Raw genomic sequence first — 13,902 nt, 5'->3', positions numbered from 1 at the left:
TGAAAGCCCTCCGGCTTTCACACTGGAGTGAAAGGGGCTAGTTTTTTCAGGCGCTACACAGGCGCTATTTTTAGCGCTGTAGCGCCTGAAAACTGCCCCAGTGTGAAAGGGGCCTTACAGGCATTCATAGCTCCCAACTGTCCCTGATTTCGAGGGACTGTCCCTGATTTGGAACAATGTCCCTCTTTCCTCCTCATTTGTCCCTCATGTCGGTCTGATCTATATAGTTGTATATAAAATGCACTTTTTATCTTTTAAATCTTAACCACTTGCCGACCAGCGCACGACGATGTACGTCCTATTTTTGAAGAGGGATATCTCGGTAACGGGAGCAGCTGCTGCCACAACCGAGATATCCATCTCTTCAGGCGCCGGTCGGCTGTACGATAACGGTGGTCTCCGCGGCGGATTCGCCGCGAGATCACCGCTATCGGTGGTGGGAGAGGTGCCACCCCCCTCCCGCCACCCTCCCGCACCTTCCGCCGCTTACCGGAGCCGTCGGGAGAGGCGGAGGCGATCGGGTCCTTTCACTAGCTGGACACGAGTGAGGCTAAGATGGCCCCCACTCGTCTCTATACCATAGGAGGGCGGAAGCGACATCAAAACGTCACTTCCGCCCATACCTCTTAAAGGTATACATTTTTTTAATGTCATTTTTTCTTTTTTTTTTTTTTGTTGCATTTTAGTCCAAATATGAGATCTGAGGATTTTTTTGACCCCAGATCTCATATTTAAGAGGACCTGTCATGCTTTTTTCTATTACAAGGGATGTTTACATCCCTTGTAATAGGAATAAAAGTGATCCATTTTTTTTTTTTTTTAAACAGTGTAAAAATAAATAAAATCAATTAAAATAAATAAGAAAAAAAAAAAGGTTTTTAAAAACATCCCGTCACGACAAGCTTGCGCACAGAAGCAAGCGCATACGTGAGTAGTGCCCGCATATGAAAACGGTGGTCAAACCACACATGTGAGGTATCGCCGCGATCAGTAGAGCGAGAGCAATAATTCTAGCCCTAGACCTCCTCTGTAACCCAAAAAAAGCAACCTGTAGAATTTTTTAAATGTCGCTTATGGAGATTTTTGAGGCTAAAAGTTTGATGCCATTCCACGAGCGGGCGCAATTTTGAAGCGTGATATGTTGGGTATCAATTTACTCGGCGTACCATTATCTTTCACAATATAAAAAAAAATTGGGCTAATTTTACTGTTGTCTTATTTTTTTATTCAAAAAAGTGAATTTTTTCCAAAAAAAGTGCGATTGTAAGACCGCTGCGCAAATACGGTGTGAAGAAAAAAAGAATTTCAACGACCGACATTTTATTCTCTAGGGTGTTAGAAAAAAAAACAATATAAAATGTTTGGGGGTTCTAAGTAATTTTCTAGCAAAAAAAACTGTTTTAACCAGTTGCCGACCAGCGCACGCCGATGTACGTCGGCAGAATGGCACGGGCAGGCAAATGGGCATACCTGTACGTCCCTTTAAATTTGCCGCCCTGCCATTGGGAGCGCGGCGCCGGCGGCGCGCTCCCGCGCTGGGCTGGACCCCCGTGGGTCCGGTCGCGGGACCCCCGGACTCGATCGGCGCGGGCATACCGTCTCACAGAGCGGCCGAATGAAGAAATGCATTTCTCCATTCTGCCTAGCAACTAGTGACGCTGATCTCTGCTCCATGTGATTGGAACAGAGATCAGTGTTCACTAAATTAAAGCCCAGCCCCCAACAGTTAGTAACACACCCCTAGGAACACTTAACCCTTACACTGCCACCCACTGGTTAACCCCTTCACTGCCAGTGTCATTTACACAGGAATCACTGCATTTATATAGCAGTGATTGCGGTATAAATGACAATGGTCCCAAAAATGTGTCAAAAATGTCCGATATGTCCGCCATAATGTTGCAGTCACAATAAAAATCGCTGATCGCCGCCATTACTAGTAAAAAAAAAAAATATTAATAAAAATGCCATAAAACTATCTCCTATTTTGTAAATGCTATAACTTTTGCGCAAACCAATCAATAATCGCTTATTGCGATTTTTTTTACCAAAAATATGTAGAAGAATACGTATTGGCCTAAACTGAGGGAAAAAAAATATTTTTATATATTTTTGGGGGATATTTATTATAACATAAAGTAAAAAATAATGCGTTTTTTTCAAAATTGTCGCTCTATCTTCGTTTATAGCGCAAAAAATAAAAACCGCAGAGGTGATCAAATACCACCAAAAGAAAGCTCTAATGGGGGAAAAAAAGGACGTCAATTTTGTTTGGGAGCCACGTCGCACGACCGCGCAATTGTCAGTTAAAGCGACGCAGTACCGAATCGCAAAAAGTGGTCTGGTCTTTGACCAGCAAAATGGTCCGGTCTGTAAGTGGTTAAACATGTAAACACCAAATCTGAAAAAGAGGCCTGGTCCTTAAGTGGTTAATCTTTCCCAGAGCTAAACCTTTTACCTTTAACCATCTAAATTGCTGCATTTGTGCATTTTAAAAAGCCAATATAAAGGAATAGTAGTAGTATAAAAAAAAGCTCTTGTGGATATAATTTACTTTTTTTTGGTTAATTCTCCTTTTACGGGGGTGGGGCAGGGGGCATGTCCTATGCCTACATCGTTTGTTAGTAGGTGTCCCTCATTCATATCTTAAAATGTTGGGTGGTATGGGCATTTCCTGTTTACACTGTGATTGGATATGGCTGACCACATGGTAAAGAGCCACATCATAGGCTCTTTACCACGATCGGTAATGCACTGTGTCCCCCCGATGGTACCTCCTCATATGACGTCCTCCCAGAACGAGAGTGCCCCCGCCCGTCCGCCATTTCACTATATGAAATCAGTTAAAGTATAACTAATGGCAAAACTTTTATTGTAGTTGTTGTAGATAAGGTGGAGAGGAATTAGTCACCTGCCAGGTTTTATTGCTGTCTGTATCATCATTATGTTTATCCTGTTTACTGTCATCACCCAGAACGAAAGTGAAAGAAAATCCCAGATTTTGGACTGTAACCAGAACAGTAATAGAGGAAAAACCTTCCAACAAGGACATTAGTTCTGGTGACAACTAGGGATTCCCCCACTGGAGGGATTTCCTCTCATGTCCTGTTTTGGCTATGAGACAGGAAGTGAAGGGAAATCCCCCCCAATGCGACACAGAGGGCAAACAAAAGAACTGACAGGGTAATAACCCTCCTTACTCTATCCAAAATGTAAAAAAGTTTGTATTTAGTGACACATTAAAGTGGTTCTAAAGGCTAGACTTTTTTTTTTTTTTTACCTTACAGCAGTATTAAACCCAAATCCAAAAAAGTAATATTTTGGAGCTTACCAATCAGGACACGTGGTGGCTGCATTTATTTTCTCTTTTTTAGCATTTTTTACCATCTGTTCTCATTTGGTGATCTGCCCAGCAACACACCTGTTATGCTGCGTACACACGGTTGGAGAATCCGTCGGAATGCGTCTTATCGGACTGTGTCGTCAGATAATCCGACTGTGTGTGGTATGCATCGGACTGATTCCGTCCGAATCTCCGTCGGACCCAATTTTCCAACATGTTGGAAATATTTCCTGACCAACTGGGCCGGTCGGATGTAATCCGATCATGTGTAGAGAATTTTGATCGGACCAAGTGCCACGCATGCTCAGATCAAATTCCCAATCATCAAAGCTATTGGCTACTAGCGTGAATGTAGTCCCATCGTAACGAAATTACGTCATCACGTTCTGAAAGATCGGATTTTTCGACAACTTAGTCCGACCGTGTGTATGCAACAGTTTCGGACACAATCCGTCAGACTAAATCTGACAGACAAAATCCGACGGATTTGGTTGGCAGAATCTCTGACCGTTTGTACAGGGGCTTAGAGTGCCGCACTCTGGGTGAAGGAGCACATGACACATTTGGACAGCAGTATTATCAGTATGTGGGGTGTTAAATGGACTAGTAGATTTAAATACACTAACAAGTTGACACCACACTCTGACTAATACTATATAAGTAGTTGCAGCAGTTTTCCTTTTGGGATAAAGGTTTTACACAAATGAGTAAAAGCTGATTATTTTAAGCATCCCTGCCAATGGTAAATGGTTTGTCTTAACCCTGTAACTGCTACATCTAAAGGAGAGCTTGTTCTTTTGAAAAACAACTTGCTGGCTGGATCACCACATAAAAAATAGAAAAAACAAAGCCTGAAAACATCTAAGAATTGCTAAGCTATAATATACTGTATTAAATGTTTTCTTTTGGGTTTAATACTTTATTCCCTGAATTAAGGTAAAAAATGTCCCATTACATGCATTGCCCCCTGAACGTCCCCTGTGCCCACCTAGAACGGTCCTCTCCTCTCCCTCTGCTCACAGAGGCAGCAGCAACAGCTTTTGGCTCTTGATGCTGTCTGAATCAAATCCTGTGGTCAGAGAGTGAGGGTGGGGCTGAACCACACTGTGTATGTCAATAGGGGCACACAGCCCAGATCAGGATCAAGCCCATAGGTGTGCCCCCATAGCAAGCAGCCATGGGGGCACAGTTTAGGGCCACTCTGTGCAATATTCCTGCTCAGAGGAGGTGAGTATAACATGTTTGTTATTTTACAAAAAAAAGCATTTACAATCATTTTAACTCAGAAAAGTACCTTTTATTGCTCTCTGACTTCCTGTTGGAGGTGGCTATATTCATTCTCAATGGTCTTGCTGTATGAAGAAATGTAGCCACCCTCTCTTGTTTGTGCCCAAGATGGACTATGGGATGTGTAGTGTGCATAGAGCAGTGTACATGACCACAACTAACGGGCACTGCTTGTTCCATACAAAAGGGAGTGAGGGGAAAAGGGACTTCATGGAAAATAGATTGCAGGACCATTAAAGTTTAACTTAACCACTAAATAAATTGGTTTTCCCGCCCCCTCTACGCGTGCACAGTGCTATCGGCTTCTGGTCAATTGCCACTATACCGCCCAGGAGTGTTTTTGCGCATGTGCACATATCCCACACAATGGTGACTGAGTAATACATTGTCTCCTGCCATAGTAAACAATGAGATTTGCTGAGGCATCTCACAACTCTCTCACCATAGCACGCTGCAATTATTACTCACATGCTAAAAAGGTGCATTTAATGTGTAGGCAATGTGAATAAGCCCTTAAATATAACATTGAAAGCATTTTATTATACCTGTTTGCAAAGTACAACAAATAGCCATTCACCCAACTGGAAATCTTGTGAGCTGATAACTTCCAGTGCTCTCTGCCTCTGGACTGTTATCAGTTATCATTATTCCCTGCTATCTTTGGTCTATAAAACACCTCCCCCTGTTATGAAGTAGAAACAGATGTGTTATATAGTTCTAATATTTTCCTTGACCTAGGGTGACAACGCTGCTTAGTATAAAGGTCAGCCTAGGACAGGAAGTGTGTTAAAGTAAATGTGGAAAATGAAAATAAATGCACCCGCCACATCTAGCGACTAGTAAGCTGTCATACTATCAGTTTTTCTTTTTGGGCTTAAACAGCAAAATTCCCTGGTAGATCATCTGACAACTAAAGAAACCATATTAAAGAATAATTCCAGGCATCAGCATGTTATACATAGTTATATTGGTTCAGCTTGGGCCAATATAACTACAGTAAGTATATTACCATACCTGGCCAAAGTTCCAGGAAGCTGGAAATCAGAATGCAGCAGTGCTCTGCATGAGACCCGGACAGTAGTGGAAATTACTTGAGTAGTGGTGTCTACATCAATGATTTCCAGCTTCCGAGGGCATCGGCCAGGTATGGTATATACTGTACGTAATTAGATTGGTCAAGCTGGATCAATATAACTATATATAATGTGCTGATGTCTGGAATTATTCTTTACTGTATAATATGCTATAGAGCAGTGGTGGTCAACTTTCTCAATTAAGGGGGCCATACGTTTCACCCCTAACCACTAAAGGGCCACACATGATATTAAGTGAATGTAATGCTACAAAAGATAGTTAGAGACTGCAGACATGCTACAGGAGATGGTCAGAGACTGCAGATATGATACAGCAGATGGTCAGAGACCGCAGATACTGTATAATACAGGGGATGGTCAGAGACTGCAGACCTGATATTGAAGATGGTCAGAGACTGCAGACCTGATATAGGAGATGGCCAGAGACTCTAGAACTGATATAGGAGATGGCCAGAGACTGCAGACCTGATATAGGAGATGGTCAGAGACTGCAGACCTGATATAGGAGATGGTCAGGGACTGCAGATATGATACAGTAGATGGTCAGAGACAGCAGATATGTATGATACAGAGGATGGTCAGAGACTGGAGACCTGATATTGAAGATGGTCAGAGACTGCAGACCTGATATAGGAGATGGCCAGATACTGCAGACCTGATATAGGAGATGGCCAGAGACCGTAGACCTGATATAGGAGATAGTCAGAGACTGCAGACCTGATATAGGAGATGGTCAGAGACTGCAGACCTGATATAGGAGATGGGTAGAGACTGCAGGCATGCTGCAAAAGATGGTCAGAGACTGCAGAAATGATACAGGAGACAGTCAGAGAATGCATATATATGATACAGGAAATGGTCAGAGATTGTGAACATGCTACAGGAGATGGTCAGAGACTGCAGATAGGATACAAGTGATGGTCACTGCATGCATGTTACAAACGATGATCATAGACTGTGGATATGATACAGAAAATGGTCAGAGACTGCAGATATCATTCAGGAGATGGTCAGAGATTGTGAACATGCTAAAGGTGATAGTCAGAGACTGCAGACATAATACGGGAGATGGTCAGAGACTGTAGACCTGATATAGGAGATGGGTAGAGACTGCAGGCATGCTGCAAAAGATGGTCAGAGACTGCAGATATGATACAGGAGACAGTCAGAGAATGCATATATGATACAGGAAATGGTCATGTGAACATGCTACAGGAGATGGTCAGAGATTGCAGACATAATACAGATGGCCAGAGACTGCAGATAGAATATAGGAAATGGTCATAGACTGCAGACAGGATACAGGAGATGGGCAGAGACTGCAGATAGAATATAGGAAATGGTCATAGACTGCAGACAGGATAGAGAAGATGGGCAGAGACTGCAGATAGAATACAGGAAATGGTCATAGACTGCAGACAGGATACAGGAGATGGGCAGAGACTGCAGATAGAATACAGGAGATGGGCAGAGACTGTAGACAGGATACAGAAGATGGGCAGAGACTGCAGACAGGATACAGGAAATGGTCATAGACTGCAGACAGGATACAGGAGATTGGCAGAGACTGCAGACAGGATACAGGAGATGGTCATAGACTGCAGAAAGGATACAGGAGATGGTCATAGACTGCAGACAGGTTACAGGAGAAGGGCATAGACTGCAGACATGTTACAGGAGATGTTCAGAGACTGCAGACAGGATACGGGAGATGGGCAGAGACTGCAGACAGGATACAGGAGATGGGCAGAGACTGCAGACAGGATACAGGAGATGGGCTGAGACTGCAGACAGGATACAGGAGATGGGCTGAGACTGCAGATAGGATACAGGAAATGCCTGTAATCTGCCCCAAAGAAGCTCATATTCTTTTTTGAGCTTTGGGTGGTTTTCAGGCGTTTTGCTTCAGATGACAAAACACTCAGCTGTGCCATTGACATGAATGGGATTTTGCTTGTTGGGCGTTTTTCGGGCATTTTATGAGCTGAAAACACTCAGGTGTGAATACAGCCTAATGGTAATATACCGATAAATTCCACTAGCTTTATGTGGAGATCACACCTGGCCCCAATGCTTAAAAGGTTTTACACTAGAGAATCCATTTACTGAAAAACCTCAGGCAATCAGATGTGTAAGCAGATACCTCAGAAGAGAATATAATCACATCCTGATGAAAACTCAGCAGAGAACTGGGAGTATTGTAGACGCCATGCAGACAATCACATTATTACATTGTTACGCACTATATGCCATATGCAAATTCATAGCTGCATTAAAGTATAATCTCTATGAACCCCTATCCAAACAATGTGATTTATTTTACACAAGTTGTCTTGAAGTGTAACAACCAGCCTGCCCATTGAGGGAACCAGCCAGATTTTGATCAGTTTGTGGCCGGCTTTATATGGATTAAACAATATTTTGGCTGTGATTCTATTACTGAGTTGTTTGGACTTTTCTTTTTGAGACACTCATTGATCTTCATGTGGATTATTCATTTTTGCTTCTTTGGCCCCTTTCACACTAGCGGAGTCCACCAGCGGATCTGCCTGCCCAGCAGGGAATCTCTCTGCTGATCCCCGCTGAGCAGGTGGGTGACAGGTCTGTGTCTGCTGATGCAGAGCGGACACAGACACAGACCGTTGTTCTCTAGGGTGAGGTCAGATGGAAACAGACTGTCATTCGAACGGCCAGATAGATGGATCCCCATCTGTCTGTTTTTAGTGCAGAGGATTGGATTGGTCCCGCCGCTCCATAGAGAGCAGTTGATGGCCTGATCGGTTCCTCCTGAAATACCAACTGACAATGTGAAAGGGGCCTTCTATTGTCTACATTGGAAGGATCTGATACAAAGCAATTCTTTGCATTGTGTTGGGAACTGTGATGCAGCTACACATTTGCATATGACATATTGGGGTAGATTTACAAAAAATGTGGAGCCCTCAGAATCTGGTGCAGCTGTGCATGGTAGCCATTCAGCTTCTAGCTTCAGCTCGTTCAATTAAGCTTTGGCAATAAAACCTGGAAGCTGATTGGTTTCTATGCAGAGTTGCACCAGATTTTGCACTCCCTAGTTTTAGTAAATAATCTCCACTGTGTATAACAATGTAATAATATGATAGTCTACAGGGAGTCTATAATACTCCCAGATCTCTGCTGAGTTTTCGTCAGGATGTGGTTATTTTCTCTGTTATGAGGTACCTGCTTACACATCTGATTATAAGAGCAATTCTGATTGGCCAGTGCTGGACTGATAATTGATCTAATCTGTCATGGAAGCGCTGCAGAAAGAAGAGGAAGGAGAGTAGCTGTGTGGGCGCTGACAGCTCATCATCAACAGAGGTAACTACAGCGGGGATTAGTGGGATGTGGCGAGGGTGTAGGGTAGTTCAACTTTTTATTTTTTTCCGAAAAAGGTAAACTGACTCTTTAAAAATGACCTGTGGCACATTGAGATATTTGACAGCACAGAGCATTATGAGTGATACAGAAAACAAAACAAGAACAGAAACAAAAGTAATGCTTGTTGTTTGACCCACCACAAGGCTGATTGAATAAAAACTGAGGAGATCGCTTTACTATGTGATGTTAGTACACTGATCTCCCCGCTGAGCTATTGTGTCCTGACAAGGGGACTGTTACCCCACACCAGAATACAAGGGTCAGCGTTCGCAGCCATTGGCAGCCAGTGCTGATCGGATGCCGATCGACTGCTGGTTCTCCAGCATGCCCCTTTGACAGAAGCCGGATGTTGGGCTGGCTTTTGTCGGACAGGCTGCTGTACACACTGGCCAAATGTCAGCTGGTTTCTGGTGAACCACCTGATAATGGCCAATATTCGTCGACTGTGTGCCAGCCTTAACTCCCCATCCACACATGTGTGACTTGTTATACAACTCTGGACATCAAAGTCCCATGACAAGTCATACCCCATGTTTTCCAATGATAACCATTCATATATGTGTGTTTTTTTAACAAGAAGAAATGTTTATTCGATCTTTACAGTACAAGCGATGCATATACACATTTGTTCACAGAAGTATATTACATAAATCGTCACGGGTCAAATAAGCTGTACATTAAGGCAGGTAGAAGGTGCGTCAGGCTGTTAAGCTATAGAACATGAGGATATACGTTGGAGGAGGTAGTTCTCAGCAGGACTAAATAAGTAGGTCCTGGGAGGTGGGGGGGGCATAGGATGACAGGGTATGGGGAGGAGAAAGGGAGTGGGGGTGAGGCATGAAGGGAGAGGGGGAGGGGGGAGGAGGGATGGGAACAAAGAAGGGACCTCATATATTGTACCAAGTTCACTCAGTTCAGACAATAATTAGACAAACAAAAGAACCTAGTAGTGGAGCCTTGTTTTTGTTTTGGGGGGGGGGGGGGGGCAGGACCAGCAGTGAGATTTTAGTAATTGTCTGCCAGTTCTGCGCCCCAGGCATCTATCCATCCAGACCAAATTTTATCAAATTTGCCCGGGCAGTTGCAGTTGGTGTAAGTGAGCTTATACAGTGGCAACACCGAGTTCAGTGTCAGGCACCATAAGGACACCCTGGGAGGTGCAGCATCCTTCCAGTGCAGGAATATCTCTCTACAGGCATAAAAGGTAGCATAACTCAGAAACAGTCTAGTATATTTGCCCCTTATTCTGGAACCATAAACATTTAGCAGCATCAATTTGGGGTCTACTTCTAACTCCAGGGAGGTAGTTTGACCAAGGGTATCAGCTATCTCTGACTAGTAGTCTCCCAGATGGGGGCATGACCATATCATATGGAAGAATGGGGCGGAGTATTGGTCACATCTGGGGCAAGCCACCAGATTGTTAGGATTCATGATTGTTAGTGGTTTAGGAGTGTAATAGGCTCTGTGAAGGAACTTGACCTGCAGGAATCGGTCTGTTGCCGAGATCATGTTGGTGACAAAGGAGGATACACATACTTCCCATTCATCCTCTGACAGATCAGGGACGTCTAGTTTCCACTTTTCCAAGGTTTTTTCCAACTTCTTCACTGGAGCTACAGATAAGTAAAAGTAAAGGGAGGAGAGAGGTTTAGCTATGGTCTTGGCAGTAAGTAGTCCCTCCACAGAGTCTGACTTCAGTATGAGCTGCACTGGGAATTGCTTTCTATACGCATGGCAAAGTTGATAATATCGGAACAACATCCATCCCGGCAGAGAGTAGGCATTTTTAAGATCAGAGAAGGTCCTCAGCTGACCCCCCGTGACTATATGGTTCAACTTAACTATACCCTTCTTTGCCCAAATTTGTGGGTCTGGAACTGTATGCATATGTGGTAAATTGGGATTGCCCACACCTATTGACTTTAGACAGGGTCTGCGTGGTCGGGAAGGGTCTGGGAGACTCCCAAAGGCCTTTGCCACACACACCCCCACTTAGGTCGGCGCTCATTACCCAGTTTCTCTGGGGAGTGCCATAGCATATCCATTGCTACCAGTTTAGTCTATCGGTCTAGCTGGTGGGCGACTGTTGCGGGCACCCAGCCTGCGTGAGTGCGCCTGCGCCATCATAGACCTGATACTTTCTAGAGGATTCTGTTCCTCGCTCCTCTATTTTCTACCCCCTCCAAACTCTTGTATTGACCTCTCCCACCCTCTTCCCTCCCCCTTCTTCCCTCCCCCCCCCCGCCCACCTGTTATCTAGTTGCCCCACTCCTCTCTAAACCATGGAAGCTATAAACATTGTTACGTTAAATGCGAAGGGACTGAACGTCCCCGAAAAAAGGAGAATGCTACTTAACGATATGAGGCGCTTAAGGGCGGATGTTGTCCTTCTGCAAGAGACGCACTTCCGAGATAATACCCTACCGATTCTCAAAAACAAATACTACCCAACGGTATACCACTCGACATATACAGAGGCCAAATCCCGGGGGGTGTCCATTTTGATATCAGCGAAAATTCCCTGGACCCTGATAGCAGTACAAACGGACCCGATGGGTAGATTTTTATTCCTCAAGGGCCGGATTGGAGACGTGGAGGTGACCATTGCGAACCTCTACGCACCAAACACCCAGCAAGACGCTTTTATTAAAAAGCATCTTTCTGCTCTACGGAGATTTGCTGTGGGACAACTCATTGTGGGAGGAGATCTCAATATTCCCTTAATCCCGAAGGAAGACACATCCGCAGGCCGCTCCTCCGTTTCCGAGCAAGCGCGTAGAACCATTCACCAAGCCCTACATGCAGCACAGCTGTTAGACATCTGGCGCCTCTTCCACCCTGGAGAACGGGACTACACGTTCTTCTCGCGTCCCCACAACGTATACTCCCGAATTGATTACATCCTATTACCACATAACCAACTCCAGGCGGTGACCCACACCTCTATAGGGTCCATCACATGGTCGGACCATGCCCCGGTCATCCTACGCTATAACCTGACTGACCACCACAGACGCCAAAGGAAGTCGTGGCGGCTCAACAAAAGCCTCCTGCAGGACCCCGACACCCTCGCAGACGTGACGAGAGAAATTTCTGACTACTTTAACACTAATGGCGGACCCGACAGCGATGAAGGCTTGGTTTGGGAGGCCCATAAAGCGGTAATACGCGGGGTACTTATTAAACACGGTGCAAGGCTTAAACGACAGAGGACAGCCCAACAGACCTCACTACTTAGCAGACTCCAAACCCTAGAATCCAGCCACAAACAAACCCCGACAGACTCTTTGGGGGGGGAACTCGACGCATTACGCGCACAAGTCACTGACTTGCTTAGCTTTAAAGCAAAGACGGCCCTACAAATCTCACGCAAGAAGATATACGAATCGGGTAATAAATGCGGCAGACTACTTGCCCAATCCTTACGTGACCAGAGGACAGCCTCTTACATACCGTTCGTACAATCCTCGACTAGACAAAAGGTAGCCCTACCACAGCAAATAACACAGGAGTTTAAATCTTATTATGAATCACTCTACAATTTGAATAGCTCACCTCCGCCACCTGAACACATACTTGACTACATTGTCACTTCCCGCATGCCCACTCTCCCCACTGAATCGCATGCACTATTAGAGGCTCCCATTACGGTAAACGAATTACAAACGGCGATTACGAACACCAAGATGGGTAAAGCCCCTGGGCCTGATGGACTCACACTCCAATACTATAGGGTTCTGTTTCCGGTGCTGAGCGGTCATCTGGTTAAGATGCTCAACGGCCTTACAGATGGAGGCGACTTACACGCCACCACTCTACAAGCACACATTTCAGTTATACCGAAGGAGGGTAAAGACCCATCCAACTGCGGAAGCTATAGACCCATATCCCTTCTCAATACAGACCTTAAATTGTTTACCAAAATCATAGCTACCAGATTACAGGTTCATTTGCCCCAACTGATACATCTGGACCAAGTAGGTTTCGTGCCCACAAGAGAGGCGAGGGACAACACCACAAAAGTCCTGAACCTGCTCTATTCGGTCACCCGCACCAAAACACCCTGCGTTTTTTTAAGCACAGATGCTGAGAAAGCATTTGACTGGGTGAGTTGGGCGTTTATGTTTGCCACGTTGAGACATATAGGCCTAGGTGACAATATGTTACATTGGATATCCGCAATGTACAAGACCCCGTTGGCTAGAGTTAGGGCCAACGGTGTACTCTCAGACCCATTTCCGATTACTAACGGGACGAGGCAGGGCTGCCCGTTATCTCCTCTCCTGTTTGCTCTATCCCTAGAACCGTTCCTTTGTCATATCCGATCCAATCCCAACATTTCGGGCGTGCAGGTCCGTCGGACCCAACACAAGGTTTCCGCCTATGCGGATGACCTTATGTTTACACTCACCACCCCTGCGACCTCCCTTCCCAACCTCCTGCAGGAATTTAACACGTACGGAGCTATCTCCAACTTAAAAATTAATTTTGCCAAATCGGAAGCCATGGGACTGGAGATCCCGCCTGCCCAGCTTGCCCACCTACAATCTATCTTCAAATTGAAATGGACAACAACCGCCCTGAAGTATTTAGGTACAAACATACCCTGCAAGTTCGCGAGACTGTACGAACTTAATTTCCCGCCCCTCCTGAACACGATTAAATTGCTGCTGACCAAATGGAACACGGGACTACACTCGTGGATAGGCCGCTGCAATATATTAAAAATTATGATTCTCCCAAAATTCCTGTATCTTATGCAGGCCCTACCCA

The sequence above is a fragment of the Lithobates pipiens genome, unplaced genomic scaffold (assembly GCF_037356315.1).
Source record: "Lithobates pipiens isolate NorthernLeopardFrog02 unplaced genomic scaffold, aLitPip1_a1.2 Scaffold_23, whole genome shotgun sequence".
NCBI lineage: Eukaryota > Metazoa > Chordata > Amphibia > Anura > Ranidae > Lithobates > Lithobates pipiens.
The sequence above is the reverse complement of the archived record's forward strand: the minus strand, read 5'-3'. Positions refer to the sequence as shown.